Here is a 24713-nt window from a genome sequence, read left to right as displayed (position 1 = left end):
GGGTAGAATGTGTTGAGAAAACAAATTTAATTCCATTAAAGGCCTCACCCCGCCCTCAATCCAGACCTCTTTGCCCTCCAAACAAAGGACGCATGCAACGGAGCAACCAAAATCCCAAACGAGCCGCCAAGAAAGGGAGGACCTAACATTGGAAAATCAATGTAAAGGTTGGTCGATTCGGCAGCCACGAAGCCTGCCGTGGACACAAAACATCCCGCGGTTTCCTAAGGCCGTGCTAAGTGAGATACACCTTGGTGCCATCTCCTCCCTAGGTTGTAAAAAAGGAGGAAAACCACCGCCCTTTCTTCCCTGAAAAGCTTGTGCGAGACACGCGAGGAAGACGGACGGGTGATTTCAGGTCGCTGGAGGAGGACTACACCGCGCTCTCGCTCGGTTCGCTAGATAACGTAGCCACAGAAATAAAGACGAAAAAAAAAACATAACCGAGCAGGAAACCTTTTCAAGATAGAAAAATTCTCCGAACGGTAATGTGGTGGGCAGGGTGGAAAAAGAAAACCGCGATGCGATAGAGAGTGAAAATGAATCATCGTCACGCAATGATTCCTCCCTCCCCATCTCACTGGGGCCGCCCTACACACATACGACGCTCTTCTGGTTTGCGTGTGTGTGTTGCACCACTTCCAGTAGCGCTGCTGTCTCTCCTCAGGAGCTTTTGGAGCGCTTGGAATCAGAACAAGCACACATATGTGTGGATGTGTTGAGTAAGAAGGATTTCAGGGCATATTGGGGTTGCTCTCCAGGGAAATTGGCTTCTCTCCTGGCGCACACACACGCACAAATACAAGCACAAAGACCTTAAAATGGCTGCGGGGAGCGCGGGGAGTAGTAGTAGTGGGGTGCTACTCCCGCCAGTAGGTGCGCGCCGGGCGATGACGGATCTGTTTTCCCGGGGCCTCACTTTTACACACAATGTCCCGGGGATATCTCCGTAAAAGGGGGGGGGGGGGGTCGAAGTGGGAGGAAGCCTTGCAGAGGACGACCGTCCCGAGCACTGCGCGCACATACGTACGTTACACTGAATTCGTTACAGATGGAACAGGGTGGGGGTTTCTCCCATGTAGTTGATTGTAGTCATTCACCCTCCTTCACAACGGGGAATAGTAATACTACGTCCCTGTTGTGGATGCATGAATACAATGGGCGGAGTGTATGCTTGTAGATGCGTATTGATTGAAGAGCCATCACACCCGGGGGATGACGAACATACAGCAAGGATTTTAGTTAAGTTTCTTTCAAAACCTAAACGGTCATTGGGATATTGGTACCATTCTACACCTTGGTCCCTTCACACAAAGATACACTTTCCACATAAAATTGAATCCCACCTCTTGTGACAAACACTGACGAGTAATGTGCAGTAGGAAATATTCTATATTGGATATTACTAGAGTTGAAAAAGTTTATCAAATAAATCAATAAATAAATACTCATGCATCTCCACACAGCTTGACACATGGCACATGTTTGTAAGGCTTCACACACAGCGCGAGTGAGAATAGTGATTCTTTCAACACTAAACACTATATGACTGAAACTAACGAATACACTCATCAAGGCATACGAAGAATGAGAACATGAATATATCTAAAATGATCTTTAGGACTACGTACTTCAGGCTGAGTAGTCTCCTTAAACAGGAGTCACAGGATTTGACAAATTTCACGCTCCAGGTATACTTCAATGAACAGAATCACACCTTTCCCACACTATTCACATCAAATTATGACACTATTCACAGCAAACAACTCACTAGTAGCAAGGAGTTTCAGTACACAGAGGAGTTGCAATCAACGGGAAGCTTCACCAAGTATCCCATAAGCGATAGTTCTGTCCCAGGTGCCAGGATCGTGCCACTCTCCCGTCACTGTAAGCGGGTAGGTGAGCCCCTCCTGTTTGCTCTAGAGCTGCTGCGCGGAACGTTCCCGCCGTACACACACACCGTGCACACACCCACACACGCGCGCGTTCTTTTCACCTGAAGCTCGCGTCCCAGACTGAACCGAGGTCGAAAGCAGCCGAAGCTGCTAAGACCCGGACGATAAATAGGAGCTGAGCGCACCGGAGAGCGCACGTGAGAGCGCAGAGCAACTACAAGAGGAGCGTGATCTTGTATCCTAGAGCACGGCAGCAGCAACAGTAGCCTTTCTCGCATGGAAGAAAGAGAGATAAATACAGAGAGAGAGAGAGAGTTCAACTGCGCTCGCCATCCATTTTCACATCTCACACACCCTTCGCATTTTGCGGGGTTGATTCGATACGTAACAAGCAGCGATGGCTCTCTCCCAGGGTTTGGTTTGTTGAAGCCCGAACAAGCTGCTCATGCACGCCCTAGCCTTTATAGGCTATCTCCTTTTGAAGACTGTGAGTATTCTCGCTTCTGGATCTATCTGAAAAAAAAAATCACCCCCGCAAACACAATCTCTCCCTTTGTACGGTTAGCTGCAGCAGCGGCAGCTGGCGCACACCAAAGAGATGTCCTCACAGCGTCGCTCCCCATCATACACGCTCAACCAATAAGGCTCTTTTGCGCTGCCTCCTGCTAGCTCTGTTTCATAGCTTGTGCCAGCGTCCCTGCTGTCTGGTTGATCTCTCTTCTCTCTTTCTCTTTCGTAGGCTCGGTCACACATGATTGGCTGCTGTCGGAGCTTCTGCCGCTGCTGGTCGCTGCGTGGTGTCTGCGCGCATCGCAAGACAATCCCATCCAATCCCAAAACGAAGAGCTGGATTCGCTCGTTCGAGATGACATGATTGTACGCACCGTCAGATCCCTTTCCCTTTGTGATATATTCTCCCGCTTTATTTGTACATTCTCTTCCACCCAGCACAGTATGGTGTGCCACCGTACGCCTCCTCAGGCCCATTTATCCACACATCATCCCCTACAGCAAAGGAATAGTAGCATAGCACGCTGCTACGGAAACGAACACCCTCCCACCCCATAAACACATACACAGACATATATATACACGTACACCATAATCAATCATCAAAAGCTCACAATACAACAATATGGCGCGGAAAGTGACTCCGGTAACGAAAAGGAGTTGCTGCCAGGGAGTTGTGCGAGAGATTCTTTACACAGAGTGGATGGCAGGGTGGATTAGAGGGTGGATGGAGTGCGGACTACGACACAAGCATCCCTTTTCCCTGGTCTTGCGCAAACGTATCATGCTGGAGATTGGAGAATGAAAAACAGAGCAAGACGCAGCTTGGTATCCGTGCTGCTACTCCTTCGTTTGCCACCATGCCCCACGCTTTGTTATCTGCCATCGGGTTTAGCCTGGTACACCCTGAAGTCGTAAGAACACACACATACACACATACCCCCACACACAAATATGGCTAATGGGGAGAGACAGAGATGGAGAGATCCTCCATGGTCTCAACGGTTTTTTTTAGATATCCCGTGTGAGAGTTGATCTAACACAGATGAGGATATAGAGCGAAAACCTGAAAGGTGAAGCAGGGCAAACAGAAACTGCGACAGAAAGAGAAAGAAAGAGATAGAGAGAGAGAGAGAAAAAAAAAGAGAGAGAGAAGCATAGAAAGAGACAGCGTGACAAGCCTGAGTCGAGTGTGAGTGGCTGGTGGGGAGAGTGTGGTGGAGCTGCTGCTGCTGCTGCTGCTATCCAAGGAAGAGGAATAAAATTACCCAACCGTAACGAACACGACACATCACGAACACGAAAGAAGGACGCGCTGCTGCTGCTGGTGCCGTCAAATGGAGGGGTTGCGGGGAAGGGCATTGAGGGGGGGGGGGAGCGCAGCGACGAATTCGGTCGGTTATTTTCCATTTTTAAACAATCGCTTGGAAAGGGTTGGGAAGGCAATAAACCGGGCAGAGGCAACGAGCACAGAGACAAGAGGAAGGCAACACAGCGACGCCAGCAGCAGAATGACAACAGATTGAAAGGAAGCAGGATTCGATTGGAACAACTACAGGAGAGGGCAACCGTCGGGGGTGGTTTCTGCCTGCCTGCTTCGCTTCTTTCAGATCCCTTTCTGCTTCTCCTGTATCGTTCCGTTTCGCTTGATGGTCCGTTCCTTCTACTTTTTGCTGTTGTCGTGCCTCACCTTTTCTCCTGCACGCTACATGTATGCGCGCCTTAGCCGAGAGAGAGCAGTTGGAGCTTTTGCTTCTTGTTTTGCCAGAGCGTGGTGTGTACCCTACGAGGCAAAATCTTATTGATTGGTTGCCACGGAAACAGGCCAGGTCCACCACAGAAAACTGAAAATCCCTTGATGTGCAGAGGGCGTGTAGTCTTCTCCAACGGCCAGGTGAAGGCAGAAGGGTACGCGCCACAGATATAGTTTACCTTTATTGGGGGCTGTGTTTCTTCTCTTTTTAGTTGCAGGCGGTTTATCGGTATCTTTGGCCGTGTTTGATTGACTCTGATTGTCTTCATCAGCAGGAGAAGTCGTTCAAGGCGAGTGTGTCCTAAAAGACAACGCGTCCCCAATACACTACAACCACACACGCGTTGTAGTGATAGCTGATGAGATCAGAATTGGCATTCTGATCTAAACCCCCAGAAGAAAAATAAACCCATTCTAGAGAAGCCTACATTCAATAACTAAAGTCAGCTCTATCTATACATTGAGTCATCAAAACGCAGTCGAGAGATCGACTCGAGAGGAGGCCTTGAAGAATACTGATAGTGAAAAAAAAACATACACACACACAAGAAGTTCGTCCGTCACACATCGACGAGAGATGAAGAGAGGAAGACAGAGATAGATAGAGAGAGAGAGAGAGAGAGAGAGAGAGAAGACCCTCTTGTTTTGCTGTTATATGCCTTTCGCACTTCCTTCCTTTCGCGATTACTGCCCCACGATTGCTTCCTTCGAAAGGCGGAACATATACGCCATTACATACACACACAGGCCGATGTCTAAGGTCATTGGAGGAGCAGGAGGTTGGAGTGGCCACGATAAAGCAATGAGAAGTCGTTAATGATGATCACGAGAGGATGGGAAAGGCACGTATATAAAGGTGTATACATATCAAGGTAGGCCTCTATATTATTATTCTCGCTTTTGCTTGATCTTCATCACGGCGTAGCAAACGTTAATATACTTTTGATCGAGGACATGGTGATGATCTTCTTTGTCGGAGTATAACAGTTAACTGTACAAACAGTTTTGCTTGTTTAAAGGTTTCAGATAATTGGTCATATTGCATGGGCACTTCCTCCGTTTGCTCTAATTCTACAGACATAGTGTGTAAAAAATGAAGTAGGAGCTCGTCCACACTCTTTTTTATAAATTTCGAACGCTCCTGGCAGCGTCAGAGCAGCAGCAAACTCCCTTCCATTTTTAGAACGGCAATCGAAGACAAATCTCCTCCCGTACCAATACCACCTGGCGCACAAAAAAATAACATCAACCGACCCAAATGAACATTAACATTTCCCCCCTCGTGTTTTTTTTTTTCTTGTTTGATTTGCCCGAGTGGGGTATGGAGCGCCACCGCTCCTACAATCCGCAACTCTCCACTCGCTTTGGTATGATGGTGGTTGCCATTTCGCAACGGTTCAAAAGTCCTGCGCAAAACAGAACGCATATCTCTCCGCTCTTGGCAAATGGCGGATTTTTGCTCCCCCTGTATCCTCTCGGTCACCTGGGTTTCCTCGCGTTTCTTCACTAGCCCTTTTCCTCTTCGCGCATTTGGCTGTCCCTTTTCTCGCCCTTGGGAAGGTATCATTTCTAGCTTGTTTGCTAGTGTATTTACCGTTTGACATGGCAATTTTAGTTCGTATATTTCTTGTTCAAGATTTCATCATGTATCAATAGCGAAAGAGGAGGTAGAATTTGAGAGGTGTTCATATTTTATTATCGACTGACCCTCGTAGCATCCACCTTTTTTGGTCCACTCCATTCTCATAGCAAAAAAACATAGACTCTGAAGGTGATTGAGCATCTGAAATCATTTACAACCTTGGCCGCACCTTGCGTCGCACACAGCGCAGACCAACGCCTTTTACCTAACCGATCGAATAAGCGTGACTTCTGTTTTACATTAATATATATTATTCTCGCTTTTAGAGCTCTCCATTCCCGTGAGTTACATTGCAAACATTGTGTAGCGACAGTGACCTCGAGAGCTTAAACACCGATACCATCACATACCATTAATTGGCTGTATCGATCCACTTCAACAGAAGATGGTGATTGTCTTCTAAAAACTGTCAAAAAGGGAAAGGTAGAGAGAGGGTCGATGAAACATCCAATACTAAAGCTCGTGCAGTCGCCATCTTCTTCAATATCCTGCGTTTGAAGCTAAGCATGACAGCAAAACACAATTACAGGCACCTAGACTATATGCAGTCACCCACGCCCGAGAGAAGACACCATAACTGTCCTGCTTCTCCGCCGGGCGATTGGTGCAGAGCGCCCTAATCAAATTATGCGATTAGTTCGTCCACCACTTCCTGCTGCCTCTTCACAAAAGTGTCTTCTCATGGACAGACAAGATGAACGTATACCGCAAAGACTCATGCAAGAGGCACTACTGTGACACTGAGAATATTGATTTTAGATGCCTCGGTATACTGTCACCTCTGCAGAGTAAGTACAAGCTAATGCCTTCGGCGAGAAAATATAGAGAAGCTTAAGACAAACAAACCAGTCACATACAATATATCATGGAGCTCTTCGCACACGACACAGTCAGATATCTTAGACTGCACTATCTTCAAAATCTCCAATATTGCAGACGTTATTTGAGGGAATCAAGAGCTTAGGACAGGTCTTTCGGGACTGCTTGTCGAAACAATTCTTCAACATCTCCTATTCGCCGTAATTCACTTCTCTTTTCCTCTGCTACCTTATACATCTGTCGCCTGGCTTTTCGCATTATTTACTCGGTCCCAAAAGGAAGACACATTACGTCATTTGCTTCCTAAAATTATATACCAAAACCTTTCCTCTCCTAATCCAGGGACCAGATGAGCAACGACCGAGATCCACTACGAACCAAGAGGACATTACGAAATCTTGTTGTATAAGGGAAACGAACAGCACTCCTCGTCTGGCAGGATTTCTGCGCCCACTACCTGGTTCCCCCTTTATTTTCCAAGAGTCCGATCGATATGTGTGTGTAAATGGGTGGCATGGGGAGGGGGATGTCAGAAATGCATGCTAGCATTTTTGTGTTTCTGGTGTGTGTTTGTTTTGTCGTCGTGCAGCAGTAAATCCCTATGGGTGAGATTTCCCGAGAAATTACTTCCATGGGGAGCGGAGGACAAAAGAATAAAGCAACGCAAACTACACAAGGGTGTGGGGTCTTCATCCCCTCTGCACTGTGCTCCGCGGCAACACTGCTTGACAAATTACACATTAGTGTGAGCGAGAAAGCATTCATTTCCGGTCGTGTGTCCTTCGTCCACCCCATTACTGCTCGGTCGGGGTTCGTTATCTCCGTAGTTCTGGAGATGCGAAGGAGCGCTCACTGCCCAGGGTGGAATAGGTGCCAGGCAGGTGTACTTGACTGGAGGAAGTCCACAAAAACAAGATGGCGCCACACGCAACGCCAACACATAATGCACGACACGAGGGGGAGGAATATTCAACGATTCTCTGTTTGGCGATGCCACCATCTTCTATTGCGACCCTCTGTTTCAGCCACTACTATCTTTAGAGTTCTCCCTTCTGAAACCCTCGCGCGGAGGGTTGCATCTCGGTACTGTTCTTTCGCTATCACGGGGATACGATATTGTGTTAGCGCAGATGAGACCACACGACACTTGTATAGAGCCAAAACTCCCTTTTTAGCAATAACAGCTCGAAAAGATGGTGTTCAAAGCCAGCCAACCCCATTTCGTAGGGTCGCTGTGTATCCTGTATATTGCTCTGCTGCTCTTCCACTTCCGTTTTCCATCTAAAATTCATCCCATCCACCAGTCCAGTTACTCACACAAATAAACCATACCGTTTGCAATCCTGTTGGTGTGTGTGTGTGTGCTGTATGTGGGGATGAGTCATGGGTTATATTCCCCTGTACAATCTTCTTTCCATCGAATCTCGTACGCCTCCGAGAATGTACCCTTCGCAATACGCTAAACATGCTGTCTCTGTGCACAATGGGATTTTCCCTCAGTTGCGCGTGTGAGTGTGTATTTCTGCTTAAAAAACGACCCACACCACCGGAAATCCACCAACACGTTTCGCTCCCACTCCCCTTCCCCGGATCAACATATACTGCTTCCTTTCGTGTTACACACATAAAAGCTGCACCATAATCTTCCTCCCCCCATTCAGGATCACCATTCCCATTCCAAAACAGCCCTGCAAGACACATAAAGCTGTTCATATACAGCTATGGTATGCGCAGAAGGGTGAGGGGAGGGAAACACGTCCCGAGCTCAATGGGGATGGAAAGTTCAGATGAAAAAGCCAAAGCCCGAAGAGAGCTCAATCGATTCCAACGAACGAACTTGACCTAACGCGTGGGTTGGTAGCGTTATTTTAGGGTAAAAAGGTAATACTAGAGAAAGAGAGAGAGCGAGAAAGAGAGAGATAAAAATTTAAAGAGAGAGAGAGAGAGAGAGAGAGAGTTATGGGGGACACCTATACTCAACTTCCGAGCCGTTACCGTGGCAGCGAACATCAGGCGTTCACAAATAATGGCTGCGGCAGGATGAAGGAACCTCAACATATCGGAAAACTAAACAGGCAAAAGGATGAAGGAGCACTGGGATTGTACAGGGAAGAAGAACGTGAAAGTGCTCTGGTTCTCTCACTCTCTCTCTCTCTCTTGTACGCGTTTATGTGTCGCTAGTACGCGCTTCTTTCCCTCTCGTTAGCTCATAGCTTTTCTTATGGCCGCAATGTCAGTCCCTTCCAGGAAAAACAAAAAGCATATGCTGTGAGAGGAAAGGGGGGCAAGAAATATTGCCTAAGAAATGTGAAGAATTTCCTCCATCGACGCGTAAAATTTATATCCCTATACCATACATATACATAAACACACAGGCGACCTGTCTCAGTCGCTCGTACGAACGATTCGTATACTTCCTCCTTCGTTTTACTCCATTCGCATCCAATAATGGGGTAAGTGTCTCTGCCACCCTCTTGGCCACTGAATCTTCTAAAACCTCCGCCCGAAACATTTCCGATGCCTTCTAACCGTCCGTAGACGGTCCGGAATCCTTGGTGATGCGCACCATTGTGTTGATGTTGGAGCGAGGTGATGGGTAGTGGTCCCAACTACTACAGGAGAAGGTTGTGAGTTTTTTTTGCGAACATAGTTAGCAGCAGGTTATAGCATCCAACTCCACATCGGTAGGGTTTTCTAGATTTCAGGGATAATTGTATCACATTAAAGTCAACGTTTGGTGCGATATAGCAAACTTGTATATGTCTTAAAGAAATACATTATTGCCTAGATAAGAACATTAGGAAAGTTGATTGAAATGGTTTGAGCATAGAAATTAACGACTGGGAAATTAAATTCTTTTAACTAAAAGCTGCTAAAGAAACATAACTTCATATCGTCTTCCTCTGTTCATCAATTGTGCGCCTGCCTTTTATGCCTCTGTTTGAAAGACCCTGGAGGGGCATGTCAGTTGTCTGTCGTCCGATAAGCGGCTTTTAAGCTAATGAAATCACGAAATTGAGTTGAAATGCGTGCCATCTTCTCGAAGCACGGCCCCTATAGTACAAACACACACACAGACACACACACACACACACACTGTTACAGCAAGCAGCCAATACACGGATCAGGAGAACCGAGTGGCCACCGAGGAGTGCGCGCCACATAGATTAAGGTTTAATGCCTCTTCCATTTTCCCTCCAGACAGCGGGCGCTGCTTCTACTGTTATATCTTCCCATCCCGCCATCGCACGAGCAGCGCGGTGGTGATAGGTGCTGCTGCTGAAAAAAGGCTCCGAAATAGGCTCCGTGTGCGCAGGTCAATGTGAAGAGGGACCAGCAGCAACAGCAAAAGAGCGCATCATCATTCCGCCGTTTCTCGCTAGGCTCCAGCAGCAGCAGAGCAGCACAACAACAAAAAAACCAAATAGAGGCGGGGGGGGGGGCGCCTGTTTTTTTTTCGCAACGGCCTTCCACCGGGTGTGCCGCTCGCTGTGTATGTGTTTGCGAGGGGAGTGAGAGGGTGCTAGAAGCAACTCTGAAAAGAACAGGCCTTGCACACAAAGCATCACCATCAAGCACAGAAGTTTGGATCGATAACAGAGTCACCATCCACAACCATCCCTTGGCAGTAGCCGAAGAGTATAGAAAAGGAGCGAGGTAGAGAAAGAGTGAGACAGAGCGATAGAAAAAGCGCTAGAAAGAGCGCGCCCAAGCAGAGCTCCGCCAAAACGAAGATGCAAAGGAAACAACAAAGGGATTGGTAAAGAAAAGGAACGCAAAAAACACACAAATTTGATCATTCTTTTTCCCAAAGAGCATACACACACGTACACACAAACATTAAAAAAGCACAGGAAATGAAACACATTAAATCATTGGAATGGATTGCGCAGGGGTTTCCAATAAGCATAACGCAAGGAGGGCGATGCTCTTTGCGCATCGTCCGCCATCATCATCTCTGGGCCTGGCGGCCATCTTTTTTGTTGTCTCATCTCACTTCGGCACCCCTCGCCGAAACTAGAGACGATCCTGACGATTGGCTGAGATTGGTGCGCTCGAAGAAAGCCAATCACAGTCTCTCATTGCTGCTGGTGCTGCTGTTGCTGCTGGTGTCATCACACATGCTTTACACTTTATCGATTGTGAATAACAGGGTGGTCGGGACAGCAGGATTGGGGTGTAATGCAAGGCGCACAACCCATCCCACACCCGGGAGGAAAAGAGAATATGTAGCTTCATCTTTTCAACTCTCACCGGATCGTTCTCGTGTGTACAAAAAGCTGGTGGGTGTACACACACACACACACGTGTTACGTCCTCGGGTTGTGTGCGGGATAGAAGCAACTAAAATCGATCGGCAACTCCTAGGTGGCCTGTCGGATGATATTCTCTTGCACCTCTCTCTTTCTTTCTCTCTCTCTCTCTTTCTCTCTCTATATATTTCTCTTTCTCTGTCACAATCTCTCTCTTTCTCTCTCTCTCTTCTAGAGCATATACAAAATGCAAGGGGAGCGCACATTTCAGCCTCTTTTGTATGGCTTTCAGTTCCCATCTGAGAGACACACACACACACACATACACACAGAGGGATGCACAGAGACCGCAGAGCAAATTGGAGGAGGGAAGCCGTACCAACTGCGTCCTGATTTGCCCTGGCTGGGTTGAAATAAAAACCACCCACGTGCGGAGGGAAGTTGAAACCAAAATGGCGAATGAGTAGTTTGTTTCTGTTCTGTCCTAAAATAGTCTGCCCAGCTTGGCATGGTTTATGAGTGAACTATTCCTCCAATACCTGACTACCGAAGATGACACAGGCGTCCTCCAGGAGGGGAAGGGGGGGGGGGGGTGTGGAGGGACTGATGGGTTTCGTCGCGCATTAGCACATATCCAGCAGCCGTTAAATGACACCCGCTGCCTCCTCCCTACTTCTGTCTGCAACACCTTCCCTTGATATGGAAATCACCCACCTAACACACAAAATGCGTCAAAAGCATTATCACATCAACATCGTCGCCTCCACGGCCCAGCCCCCACACCAGCCGGAGAAGAGCTGGAGGTGCTGGCAGGGTAACGATGCGCGAAATGATGAACCCCCTTCCCCGTAAAAGAAAAAAAAATAAGGGAGGCAATGTCGAAAGTAAGAGGATTTGTGCGGATGTGTTATCCCCGTGCGGTGGAAAACGGGAGGGGGCGCGAAGTGGAAGTCGCTCTTCCATTGTCATCAGCACGAACAAACCGCGGGAGTGAGTACTAGCAGGCCAAGCAACACACACATGATGATGACAGCACGTTTCGGTACTAACGTTACCGTCATTTGATTCTGCTGTTACTTTTTTGTTCGTTGTGTGTCTTTGCTTTGTCATCAGTACGTCCCCCGATACACATACGGACCACTTATACAGAACAAAAGTTATATGGACACATGTGGAAACATTGTGGATGATACATTAGGTCAACATGAAAATCTCCTTTCAAGCAATCTTAGCAATATGGAGTTATTGGAGCAGTCCATTGTCTAGAACCTGCTGCTAATCTTGCTTACACGAGTGTCTCAAATGTCTGCTGTCGTGGGGCATCCTTCCCGAAAATATCTACACTCTCCCAAGGTTCACACTCATTAATTCCATCCCGACATTTTTATTAACTCAAGTGAAGATACTCCATTTTGGAACATTTCATCATTCACTATTGTCCGACTTTGTGTGTCCGATATTGGCGAATTGACTAACAGAAAAAAGGAATGGAATAAAATGTCGCACCTGTCCCACACCTTGTTTGTTGTGTGTGACGATGCTTAACGCCCGTACGGCGTCGTCTTCCAGCGTGTGACTATTGTTCATCGCTTACGGCCACCATCATAAACCGGGGTTGCAAAGCAGCCCGGAGGACGGATGACAGGTGTGTGAGTCTGTGCGCGTGTACACACACTCACTCACGTCCCTGAGTTTTGATGCACTCTTGAACTCCCCAAAAATGCGCCAGAACAAGAATTCTTCATATCGAAACGTGAATTAATTCGTTCAATAGGTTCCTCACGAAAGTGATGAAGTTACTCTTGCTGCACAACAGACTCACACACGCGCACACATACTGAAGAGGCGGGAAAACCTTCATCTTCTGGTTGAACCAGTACAACAAATTGGAGGGAACAATCATCTTCCCTTGCTGAAGAAACAGCAGCAGCTGAACCTGAACGGAGCCCTCAAAAGAGCAAGAATGACGCCACACACACCGTAAGGAGAGAAGCATAAAATTTTAACGAACAAAGAAGATGGGCAAAAGAAGAGCGAAATTGATGTAGCTTCAGCGAACCCAGCCTACCTAGCAGCAGATCAATTCGCTTTACCCGTCGCCTCCCCATGCCTGCGCAACACGCACCTGTAACCTTCCATCTCCACTGAAGAGCTCCCGAGGTGAACTCCTTGAGGCCTGGAAGATTCCCCAACCTCTTGCATTGCGTTAATTTCCCGAACCAAAGTCAGCAGTCAACCGTGTCGCCTCTTCTTTTCTTCTACACTGTTTTTTTTTTTACATTTTCGTCTCCTCCTTTCCTGGCCACAGCGGAATGAAAGATCAGAAGAATCGCTCCAAACGATCTTCCCGGTGTGTCTCAGCGTGTTGTTTTTGCGCGCGTCCCTCCTCCCCTCTAAGCGCAACGGAGCAATCAGCAACGAGATTATTGTCTGATCTCCAGAAAGCAATGATTACACACCGATGCGTCTCTCAGTGCTGCGTCTCCTCTATTCAGCGCAGCCATCTTGAAACTGGCTACAATCACATTCACATCCCGTCTACATCTGCAAGAATACTGGTGTCTTCATGCCATGTCTTGCCAATTGCTTCTTCCTCGCTGTTCTTCTCAATCAACAAAGAAAACATCTATATCATGATCCAAGAAAGGGTGGAAGAACGAAGCAACCTTCATCTCTTGTACACTTTGTACACCAGCAACGGATACTATCCTGATCATTGTTTGGGACGCGCATCAACATCATCATCGTCGTCTCTGTGTGTATGATTCTCGAAAGCTTGCCCGAGATGAACACAACAGAGGGAAAGAGAGAAACCATGTACGTGTGTAAGTTTGTGTGATGTGATCAAAAACTTCTTCTCGCGATTCCCATCCCAAACCCTCTTCCAAGGGTAGAGAGCGCGTGCGCGCGAGCAAAGGCACCTACCGAGACCGAGAGCCCCACCACGTGAAGAATACGCAAACGGGAAACTCAGTCAACCGAAGAGGCTGCTGCTGCTGCTGTCTCTTATGGACGCCATCTTCCTGTGAAAGGAGAAGAAAAGCCTAACCGAAAACCACGGGACACATCAAGTTACTAGCAGTAGAGTCCGTAAGTGCTACACGGAGGGAAGATAAAGGGAAAAGGGAGCTCTCGACAAGACCGCCGACGAACGCGCTGTGAGCCTAACAAGCATGTGCCCGAACGGCAAATCGATCCAAAATTTACCAACCTTTGTGAGCAAGACGAGAATCGGAAAACGAGATCCGTAGTAAAACTAATGGTAGGTGTGTACGTGATGAGAATCCCGGAAAGGAAGGGAAAAAATAAATAAAAGCAGACCACTATTGTTAAGAGAATCAGACCATCGACCTCTTGAAATGGTAAGTGTATTTGTCAAGACATGTAATGTTTTCTTTTTTAGAACAAAACATGTCAAATTTTATTAAAATGTTGCATTTTTTCGTATTTCAAGGCCATTTCCATGCCCTGCCCTTAACGCAAAATCTTACGTTGCTTCTTTCTTTTCGCTTTTCATCCCATTCTCCTTTTTCTTTTTCTCACAAAAATTTCATTTTCATTCGCACAATTATTTTCATTTTCATCTAGTCTTTTCCCCCGCTCCCTCCAGGACAGCACTTGCAGTTTCAGTTTCATTCTCGCTTTTCCACACCAATTTCCTCTGTGGAATGTGGAAAATGTGCATCAGCATTTCCCTTGGCGTATACGCGGCTGAGACAGTGCGCGCTGCTGGTTTGTTTTCCACCTGAATGCCCATTTACAGCGCATTTTACAGCAAAACAAAGCGAAAGGGTGGCTCGATAGAGCTCCATGGCCCCACAAAGGAGCGATGGAGAGAGAGAGAGAGAGAGAGAGAGAGAGAGAGAGAGAGAGAGAAAGAGTGGGAGAGGGATAAGGCTTTGGCAGTAATGCAAAAGCCATAATACGCCAACATCATCCCCACCGCGGCGGACAACAACACTGAGCACCCTCAATTTCACTCGTACGTTCGTCGCTTGCTTACCATCATCCATTCACTTAACCGTTCAGTACGCGCAAGCTTCTTTTGAAAACTACCACATGAAAGCATCCTTGCCTCCCACAGCCCCGCCTCGTCCAATCCTCTCCTAGCGAACAAGATTCCCGACACAAACAGGCTTCCCAAGAGAGCGCGCAGCCCTTTTTTCGCTCGGGGAAGAAGTTGATGGCTCTGCGCGAAACCACTGAACCATGCCCCCCCCCTTTTCTTTGGTACGGGATGAAGAAGAGATGTTCTGTTCTGTCTCTCCGTATCTTGCCGAACAGGCAAGAGGAAATGGGATGCAGGTGATCGAGCAGACACGATAAACTGGAGACCCAATGAGCAGATGGCCACAGAGTTTTTAAGTTTTTTTTTTGTAGTCTCTGGTAGAATTTCGAAGTCAACGTGATGCTCCACAAAATTCAACGTAAGATGGTGAGAGATCAGAGCGTCATTTAGCAAGCGTGTAGAGGAGCACCGTAGAGCTTGTAGCTTGGAGCACGTTATTCGAATTGACCGAACTGCCTAACCTTTATTTTCCATTTTCAGACAGGCTTTTTCTGAACCGATCTAGTACCTGCAGGCACATATCTTAGCTCCGTTTTTGCACATGGAACATATGGAAAAGGGCACAGGAAAAACGCAATGATCGAAACGACACATTCAGCGAGGGTCGCGCAGAGCGTCTTCTCGTTCAGAGGACGTCCCATCTCCGCGCTGGGGAGAACAGCAAAATAAAATAAATTTCCTTCATTATTATTAATCACCCGCTTTACGCATCGCGGGAGCAGCCGTTGTGCCGAACGGAGCACAACACATACAGACACACTCACATACAAAAGGGGTTCGGGCTTGCTTTGTCAGTTAGGCTTTTCTCGCTGGTTCGTTAACGGCAGCTAACCTCAACGATACGAGAAGATACATCTCAAGGTGAGCCGAACAGGAAACACATTTCTTGGGTAGATGCCCGGGCATGAAGCTAGAGATACAACGAAGAGCCGAGAAGGCCCCAGATGTATTTGCGACTGGTATGCCGTGCATGCACAGGCATACCAATGAATAACAAGAAGGTAATGTTCGGATAGCTCCCCCCACCCCTCAAGCTTTGCCAGTTGTTTGACAAAAAAATAACGAAGCGCAGTTTTTCTGGAGACGCTTTTAAGAAACAATTCAATTTTGCATAACGGGCGAATTGTTAATTTCCAAGGTTCGTTTCTCCTAAAGGATGGCGACCATCAGTTAAGTAGTTGAAGAAAAAGTCCACTCTCGCAAAATTAAGAAAAAAAATAAACAAGGTATCCACCAAAATTAACCCATTTGTTTCCGATTCAATGTTCCTTACATCCTCGGAGCAAAAATAACTGTGAGTAAGTCGAACGTAGTACAAGCACTTTGAAATACATATTTTAAGCTCGTGAGCTTAATGTGAATGAAGAAACGTGACCGAATGTGATGTGTATTTGTACTGTACCCTACCATCGTCTTTCCGCAATCCGAAAGCATAATGGAGAATAGGGCTACTTGGACACAACATAACCCCGCGGTTCGTATGTTCAATTATTTGCAGAGTGATTCTGGAAACACAGGCAATGAGGCAAACTCGTCAAGAGCACGATGGATGAGTTTATCCATTAAATTCATTTTGCCACACAGCGAGAGCACCTCCCTATACCTCCTCCCTACCCAACAAGACGAGCAGGAGAATAGGGCCGTCGCGGATGTAACGCGAGATCCGCGCGCGCAATACGGATTGTCTTCCCTTACTCCGGGAATATGGCCAAACTCCCGGAAATCAATTGGTAAGCTTTCAACACGCCCCAACGCCCCGCACACACTATGTGCATGTGTGTGAAGAGGAGAAAATGGATCTTAGTATGCAGAGACACATAAAACGACTAGACTTCAGACATTACCGAGGCCCTGCTGTATTGGGCAGTGCCATGGAGCAGCCGCCACGGGTGCCTGTGTCGCGGGGCACTTTTCGATTTGTTTTATCGTTTTCGCGCCTTTCGGAGGTAGGGTAGGATGGAACCTGGCTTAAAAGATCTTCCACCCTTTCCCCATCCTGCAAATACTGTCTGTTACGGCGGTGGGAATGACATGACGAGCGACACACTAATGCGCTGTATCGCAGAGGTGTGCAAATCGAGACAAACCAACGATCGTGCCGTTTTGTTCACAGCGGCCATTGCCGTACCTGTTTGGGTCGTGTATTGGAGGCGAGATGGAACTGAGAAAAAAGGATGAACTAAAGCGAGAAGACCATCCATCAAGGCATGCAGACAAGAAGGAAAACGTAAGACGGACAAAAAGACAACGTGCGAACCGTGGTCCGAGGGGTTGACGTACGCGCGAAATCAGAAGCCACAGAATGCTTCTATTCTGGCCCCGACATACATATCTCCAATGTGGTCGATCCACATCACCATCATTCCGAGGATTTCAAAAGAGACTCTTGAGGGTGTGTCACGAATCGGCTGGAGAATAATTATCAATCTTTGGCGAGTTCCAGCGCGATTGAAGGAGGAAAAACATCAAACGCACAATAAAAATGCAAGAGCGTGTCCAATACAAATTGAAGATGGCAAAAACGAGAAAAATCAAGGGATGAGCCACGGAGCCAAGGGTACATACGGGAGCAAATATTAGCCTCTGCAGTGAAGGTTCAAAACTTTTGAACACCTTTAACATTCATTAGTATCCTATACGTATAGCTTTTACAGTTGAACTATATACAAAATATAAATATAGAAAAACGATATACATGCGAGCAAGCTACTAAAGAGTTAACAAAATTTTGACAGCTGTCAGCAAACAGCCCAACCACATAGCGTACCGGGAGAAAGCATGTAATTGTTACCATTGTCTGTAATGCCAACTGCCCTGGATGTGCTGACAGCTGTCAAAACGATTCCCCAAGCAATCAGTATAACTTTTCCCCCGGAGTACACCATACGCATTTTCAAAGAGGACGCCCGTAGAAGTGTACTGGAAATTCATTGCCGGTTTGCTTTTGCCATTACCTGAAGATCGATGAACGATCGATTTGGACAACCCCTCCGTCCATTTCTGCCAACATCATCATCTTCATCTTCATCATCATCATCATCTTCATCGCCATCTTCCTCCAGTCATTGATTACGTACGAAACACCGGTCAGTAATTGCGGTCGCATCTCCCATTTCGCATTCGAGAGAAGTGGGCATACCGCCCAATCCCTTCCACCTTTCATCCCCACTTCTGTCCGGCAGCAAGATGTCGAAGGAGAAACCAGCGTTCGGTAACACCAGACGGTGAGCTGTAAGCGGAAGGGTGATAGGGGAGGGGGGGGGGGCGAATGGAACAGTGGAAAATAAATGTCACGCAAAGTTGTCAATCGTGAAGAACGTGACCGTCCGGTACATGAATTGCTGGCTTCCCTTCGCGTACACACAGATGCTTCGATTTCCAATACACGAACGGCAGCTTCGTTCGCTTTGTTGGGGTGAGAGGGGGGACTGGATCGCTTTAAACTCTCTACCCCACTGACTTCCTCTACCGAGCAATGCGAGCTTCCCTTTTACTGCGCGCAACAGCAGCAGTAGCAGCAGTGGCTATTTCTATCCCGCTGCACAGGCCGCTGATTAAGCGCTATTTAGCGGTTCCTGGCGAGATCATGCCGCTCCATCTCGCTCGCGCATGTGCACCATAATTGCATGTGTGGGACGTACACTATTGAAAACCACTACCGGTAATCCTTTGCTTAGGTTTAATTCGCCCACCTTCGCTGCAAAACGCAATGGAGAAGCTATTACGCTGGCACAATCATTGAAGATAGAGAGAGATGTATAAGTAGAAAGAGAAAGAGAGGGAGAGAGATAGAAAGAGAGAGAGAGAGAGAGAAAGAGCGATACGAGTAGTGGGGATAGAGATGACACCTTGATTATGCCATTTGCTGCTGCGGTTTTGTTCGATTCGCCTGCCGTGTGTCGTGACGCACTGGCAATGAATGATCAATGAAATTGGTGGTCGCTGCTAGAGAAATCTAGACAGTGCGTCCACACTCCCAACCTTTCCCGCAGTGAGCCTCGTTCGATCGAGCTACGCTTCAATCATTAAACGACTTCAAATATTCCAAGAAAACAAAAACAGAAACACACTGAAGCCAAAAACCAAGGCTACATCGAATCCAGCTGCAATCGTATCCCCCACGGCATCGGTGACCTTATTTTCCAGGAAGCAAGGCGAGATTTGCGTCGTCATCGAAATATCGATCTACGTGCTCGCCCAGATACCAAGAGAAGGAAAACTCCGCCGAGAGGACGTGCTACAATTTTAGCATCGCCTTATCTTGGAGGATTTTCTCTTAGAAAACCTGCACTTACATGTTTAACAATCCTTTTAACATAACTTTACTGCGATAAACAATGTATAGTGAGTAGAGTAGCATGCCTCACAGGTATAACTAATCCCTGATGTACTTCTCAAACACATGCCGTAGTAATTTAACAATAAAACCAACCTTATTGTTTGCATGATCGAACGGAAGGTTTCTAAGCGCCACTGTAAGGCGTAACTAGTTATAACGTTGCTGCACCAGTCAAATGGAGGGCCAATTGCGTAGATTGTGAAGCAAACCAGAAGCTCAATCACATTGCTTTCATGATCCCTGATATCCTGACGCGAGTAAAAGGGACCGACAGTGATACAATTCACACCACATCCATTGCTGGGAGAGATGAAAAGGGAATTCGAAGAGCGAAAGACAATAGCCCCCCAGGAGATTGGACAATGAAAAGGTACGCTGTGCGGTAAGATGAGAAGGAAGATTTCGACTCCTCCATAGGTCGAAGCTCTACGATGACAAAGCTCTTCTCTCGCCACACTAAGACAGACGACGGCAGGCTACAGGAGGAGGACGACATCGGGGACATTCTGCGCATATTCCGCAAAACTAAGAGCACATCCCCACACACACCGGGATCATTCGAGGCTAGGCACGAGATCCAAGGGAAGAAGCAAGGCAGTATGCGAAAGCAGATAGGCCAATGTCCATACATGGCAAAACAAAGTCTAAAAACTCTCACGGGTCGCTCTCACCCAGGAGCGCAAAGTCGAGCTCCAAGAAGCAAAACAGTGTTGAAAAATCAAACCAACACAAGAAAAAAAACATATCAAACCGCGTTCAAAATCCACGCATTTATCTCAGCCAGGCTTATCAATTGCCTGCAATCTCTTCAGCCTCGAAAATTCTTTAAACCAACCTCCATACACTGCCCCCTCCCCATCCCAGTTGATGAGGAATGTGATGCACACGGATGAGGCAAGGGAAGGTGGAAGCCCTTGTTGATAACATCTTGATAGCAGCCAGCAGCAAGAGTGCGCCCGTATCGACAAGATGGAGAACTATTCTCCAGCACGGGAGAGAGCTTATCGATCGCTGAAACCGCCGAATCCCCACTTCGCTTTGCCTAACCGCTCACGATTCCCAGTGTAGCCTAACCCTAGCTTCCTGTTTTCCTTCAAAAAAAAAAAAATGGGACGGAATTATCACACCACATCCAAATGCAAATTCCGATGGAATATTCTGCAACATCGACTTTTTTCTTACAATACATAATTCTGCACCTACCTCTTATCTAAGCAACGCCGCACACATCAGCCACTTTCTTCCAGAACTCAATCTCACACCACACACTCATAAACAAGCACGCACACATTTACACTTTCAGCAGGACCTCAGGAAAGAACCGCTGCTAGTCTCTTGATCTGTACGCCTTTACGGGGGCGTTTGTTTTTCGTGTTCAGTTTGATTGAAGGTTGCCCTTTCCAACGATCGCAATACTTTGCACCCCACTGCCTGCGGTAGACACTCGTAAAGTTGAATTCCGCCGCCGCACACCGGACGACTCCGGCTTCGCCAGGCGCAGAGCGGTGCCGTGCTTTCCGTACCGGCCACCAGGTGACGCTGTCTCGGGCGGAGTAGCTTCAACGTTTGGTTGCCCGAAAACGGGCAAAAAGGGGGTTTTAAAACCCTCCTAATAATCACAAGCACTTCGGGCACTCACAGATGTGCACTAAATTAGGTCGAGTATTTTTTTTTCCCTCTGTACACGACCAAAAACTGCTTATAGATGAGCAACACACAACACACTGTACACAATACTTTGCTATTTCCGTTGGAGGATTTTTTTTAACCAGTCTAAATTACTGTACACACAAGTAGTTGATTTTGATCACTGTATATCCTAGAAATTTGAGAAAAAATAAAAATAAATACACTTTTTGCAAACTGTTCGGTGCTGTGTTCCACCAAAAACTGTTTGGCTAAATCTTAATTGTCCTCGCGCGTGTGCGGTACTGCGGCCGTGAATGATCGGAAACTGTCCCTTCTCGCTGGGAACTTCCAGTTTTGCTTAAGATGTTCTTCTATTCTTTGTCACTACGATGACGTGCGCTAAACCGACCTCACTGGAAGTTCACTGCAGCACTAATGGTCGAGCGCACTCGAGACGACACGCCCGGGGCCCAGTCGTCTTGTTATGATCAACGCTTTTCACTTGCGATGACCGGCTGTGCGATCTGATCGCGATTGCGCTTCGCCAACGCCACTTGCGATGCACTCTCATGTATACTGACACACGCGTACATGGGAGGCTAAATCATGTTGAGTCTAGTTTGCATGTTTCTTTGTTTTTTGTCGCCGCGTGCCACAATTTTCACCACCGCAATAGTGTCCATTCGCTGCGATTCACACCGACTAACACTTGCGCTGCACCGGGAGTAGCATGATGACTCAATACATCGCTTCTGGACACAATCTAATAAATTCGAATACCAGCTACATTCCATCAGCGATGTTCTTTGGAATTGAAAACAATTCCACACGAAGATGTCCCAAAGCACGGTTGATTGCAGATAAGACACACACACATTGGATGGAGATTTTTTTTTGCAAAAGATCGATTCTAGCAAACCGGGTTGACAAAATGCAACGATCACATCTCGCAAGATCCCCCCACACCTCCCCCCCCCACGCCACCCACGCACTCTACAATCTTTTGGTGAATTTTCCTGGAAATATCGGTCTAGATGTTTTGGGGTCGCCCCTTCGCTCGATTCCATCCATCCTACTTGTTTGCAGTGGATGGTGAGTAGAGCACACCCAGGTTGATTGGCAGTTGTTTGTTGAGTGTGCGGAAATTGAGCAGCGTGATCCTTTGTGGATGGTCGCAAACAGGTGTTAATATATTCGTGGAAAAATGAGCTACCACTGAGGCACCACACGCAGCCACAGGTTCTGGACCGGCTGGGCGAAACACTACGAAGAAACACTACGGTTCAAAACGAAACTGTCTTGTTCAAAACGAACTTGTCAACATAGCGTGCAAAAATCACACTACGTATTTTGAAGATATTAGTGTACTTTTATTGTTTTTTTTTTAATAATTTGTTTGCAACACCCACCCACAAAAACACATACAGACACACACACACACTTTGGTTTCTTTTCTTACATTGCGAGATACACTTTCGCCAAGGACATCACACAACACACACACACACACGGTACACGATCGCAATGTTGCACGAAGTCAGTGTTTATGCACCAGATCGTTGCCGCATGCTGCCTCGACGACTGACTTCGCAGTTATGATGAACCCGCGGTACAGCCGCATCGTCTGAAGCCGCACACCGATTCTTTCTCTCGCCGTGCGCGCCCGGAGAGAATGAATCTTCCAGTGCTCGCTCACTCCCATTGACGCTCTTTCGAGCTGGGGCGATGCGTGCCTGCGCACACTCGCAGGACCCAGCAGCTGTGCCATCTCGCTTCGACAGAAATAATACGCTGCGCGTAGCAGATCGCACGGGGGTAGCATGCAAGAGCGAAAGAGACCGCGGGCACTCGGCCGCTCGCTCTCGCAAACGCAAACTTGGGCATACGGGACGGGTGATTCACCCGTGCGCTTGCAGCTCTCGTTCATTTCACTCGCACACAAATGAACGTACACAGAAGCGCAGCGCCAGGATGCAAAAGGGCTGTAAAAGGGCGCAAAGTTTTGGGCCCGCAAAAACCACACATACATACACACACACACACACACACACACACACACACACACACACACACACACACACACACACACACACACACACACACACACACACACACACACACACACACACACACACACACACACACACACACACACACACACACACACACACACACACACACACCTCGGGGATGGTTCTCGCTAGCGCCTTTAGCGCCATTTAAATGGTCACACCGAAACCGGTGGGTAATCGATCGAGAGGAAGGAAAAGGGCACAGTCAACGTAAGATGTGCAAGGCGACAGGCGGCGTATCCTTCAGGCCTTGCGGGCGATGGCGGGAGTGCGTACCTGGGTCAAGGTGACGGACAAAAATGTGTCCGAAGATGCTGACTGCCGTCTCGACACGACCGAATCTAATACGTCTGAGGGCAATCGAAGCGCGCCACAATTGACACGATTGGCTGCCGTCTTTGGCTTGCAGGGAAATGAGCATTTACCGCACTTCCAGACACATTAGCCTGCCTGGTAAGACACCTCTGGAACGGCTGTGTTTGCTTTGGGATGATGCAAGATCAACTGTATTCGGCGAACTTGCTGTGCCCAGGCAATGGAGGTACGCATCCAAATACAAGATTGGCAATAATCAACCTTGGCTCTTTACGTCTAACCGGCGGCCCTTTCGTACGAAGGAAAAGGGGTTTTGTAAGTAACGGCTGGACAAAAGCTGACCGGTCAATACTTTAGCATAACAAACAAAACCCGCACGCCATTGTACGTCGGATCTGAAATGTACCTAAACCTCACGGCAAACAACGGAAGGAATAAACAATCGAGCACCAGTACCCCCGTGAACCGTTCGATTGCTCTGTGGGAAAGTTTATCCTGAACTTTTTATTTTATTTTGTGTTTTACCCCTTTTCGTGTGTGGTACAGCAGCATCACATCATCACCGTACCGTAAAGCTTTCCTATGCTAATGTCCATCCCGTCCCCCGACGCTAAGATGCCATGCGAGCAGACACCGAACCGGGAAGCCAAATGTTCCTTCAGTTTTCCACAAGTCTCTCTCTCTCTCTCTCTCTCTCTCTCTCTTTCTTTCTTTCTTTTTATTTTCCCCAAACCCCATCCAAAAGATCAGTCTCGGGGTGGCTTCTCTCTTTCTCCGTTCTCCAGACCGTCGGGACGGATATTAATTACATCATCGGCCGTCGACCCGGCGACCGGGAGGGCCACCAGGACACGCACAAACAGACGGCGAGAAAAGGCAATGGCAATGAGTGTGCTTTACCTGTGCGCTTTACCTGTCGTAGGCGAATGGTGTGGGCCAGAAGAGAGCGAACAACAGAACGGGGCAAGTTTCATAAATTCTAGCCGCATCCGAAAGCGTGTCGCACCCGCTCCGCACCGAGTTTCCGTTCACTGCGAGCAGATCACCGGTACGTGATGACATAACCCTCACTTCCGGCAGGATTCCGGGCACACATCGCTGAGTGGTCGCGCTGTACAGCGGCACTCGTTATCTCGCCTGGGATGAATATTCAATTTCAACTTCGGCTCCGGAATCCTTCCAAGTAGCCGTACACGACGCCGTTACCCAAGGACCCTGTCGAGAGGCAACGCGCAACTGCTGCAACGCGTGATTAAGCATGATAAGTCTCCGAAGATCATCCAGACAGAGGACTTGTGGTAACGATGACCCGTGAAAAGGAAAACAGGAAACAAAAATGTTGGGAAAGAAATTCTAATCGAAATGTTGCGTGTTCTAAGTCTCGGTTGTGATTTCTTTTTCTTTTCCACCTTTTATT

The 24713-nt window shown here is 47.6% G+C and overlaps 1 protein-coding gene across 5 annotated transcripts in view; it reads right to left on the bottom strand.

Annotated features, from left to right (window-relative positions):
• Nucleotides 1-22490, bottom strand: part of LOC120905898 — a 33124-nt gene extending 10634 nt beyond the window's left edge. For 2 of the 5 annotated variants that reach the window (XM_040317208.1, XM_040317212.1), the window contains exons 1-2: nucleotides 22369-22490; nucleotides 20484-21099 (exon numbers count right to left, since the gene is read on the bottom strand). The gene's annotated coding sequence lies outside the window, so the exon portion shown is untranslated. Of the gene's footprint in view, nucleotides 1-1030; nucleotides 1574-1631; nucleotides 2003-20483; nucleotides 21100-22318 lie in introns of those variants that run through there. The other 3 variants (XM_040317209.1, XM_040317210.1, XM_040317211.1) reach the window with 3 other exon arrangements.
• Between the last annotated feature and the right edge of the window lie 2223 nt (nucleotides 22491-24713).

Source organism: Anopheles arabiensis, chromosome X (genome assembly GCF_016920715.1).
Source record: "Anopheles arabiensis isolate DONGOLA chromosome X, AaraD3, whole genome shotgun sequence".
Taxonomy (NCBI): domain Eukaryota; kingdom Metazoa; phylum Arthropoda; class Insecta; order Diptera; family Culicidae; genus Anopheles; species Anopheles arabiensis.
The sequence above is the reverse complement of the archived record's forward strand: the minus strand, read 5'-3'. Positions and strand labels throughout refer to the sequence as shown.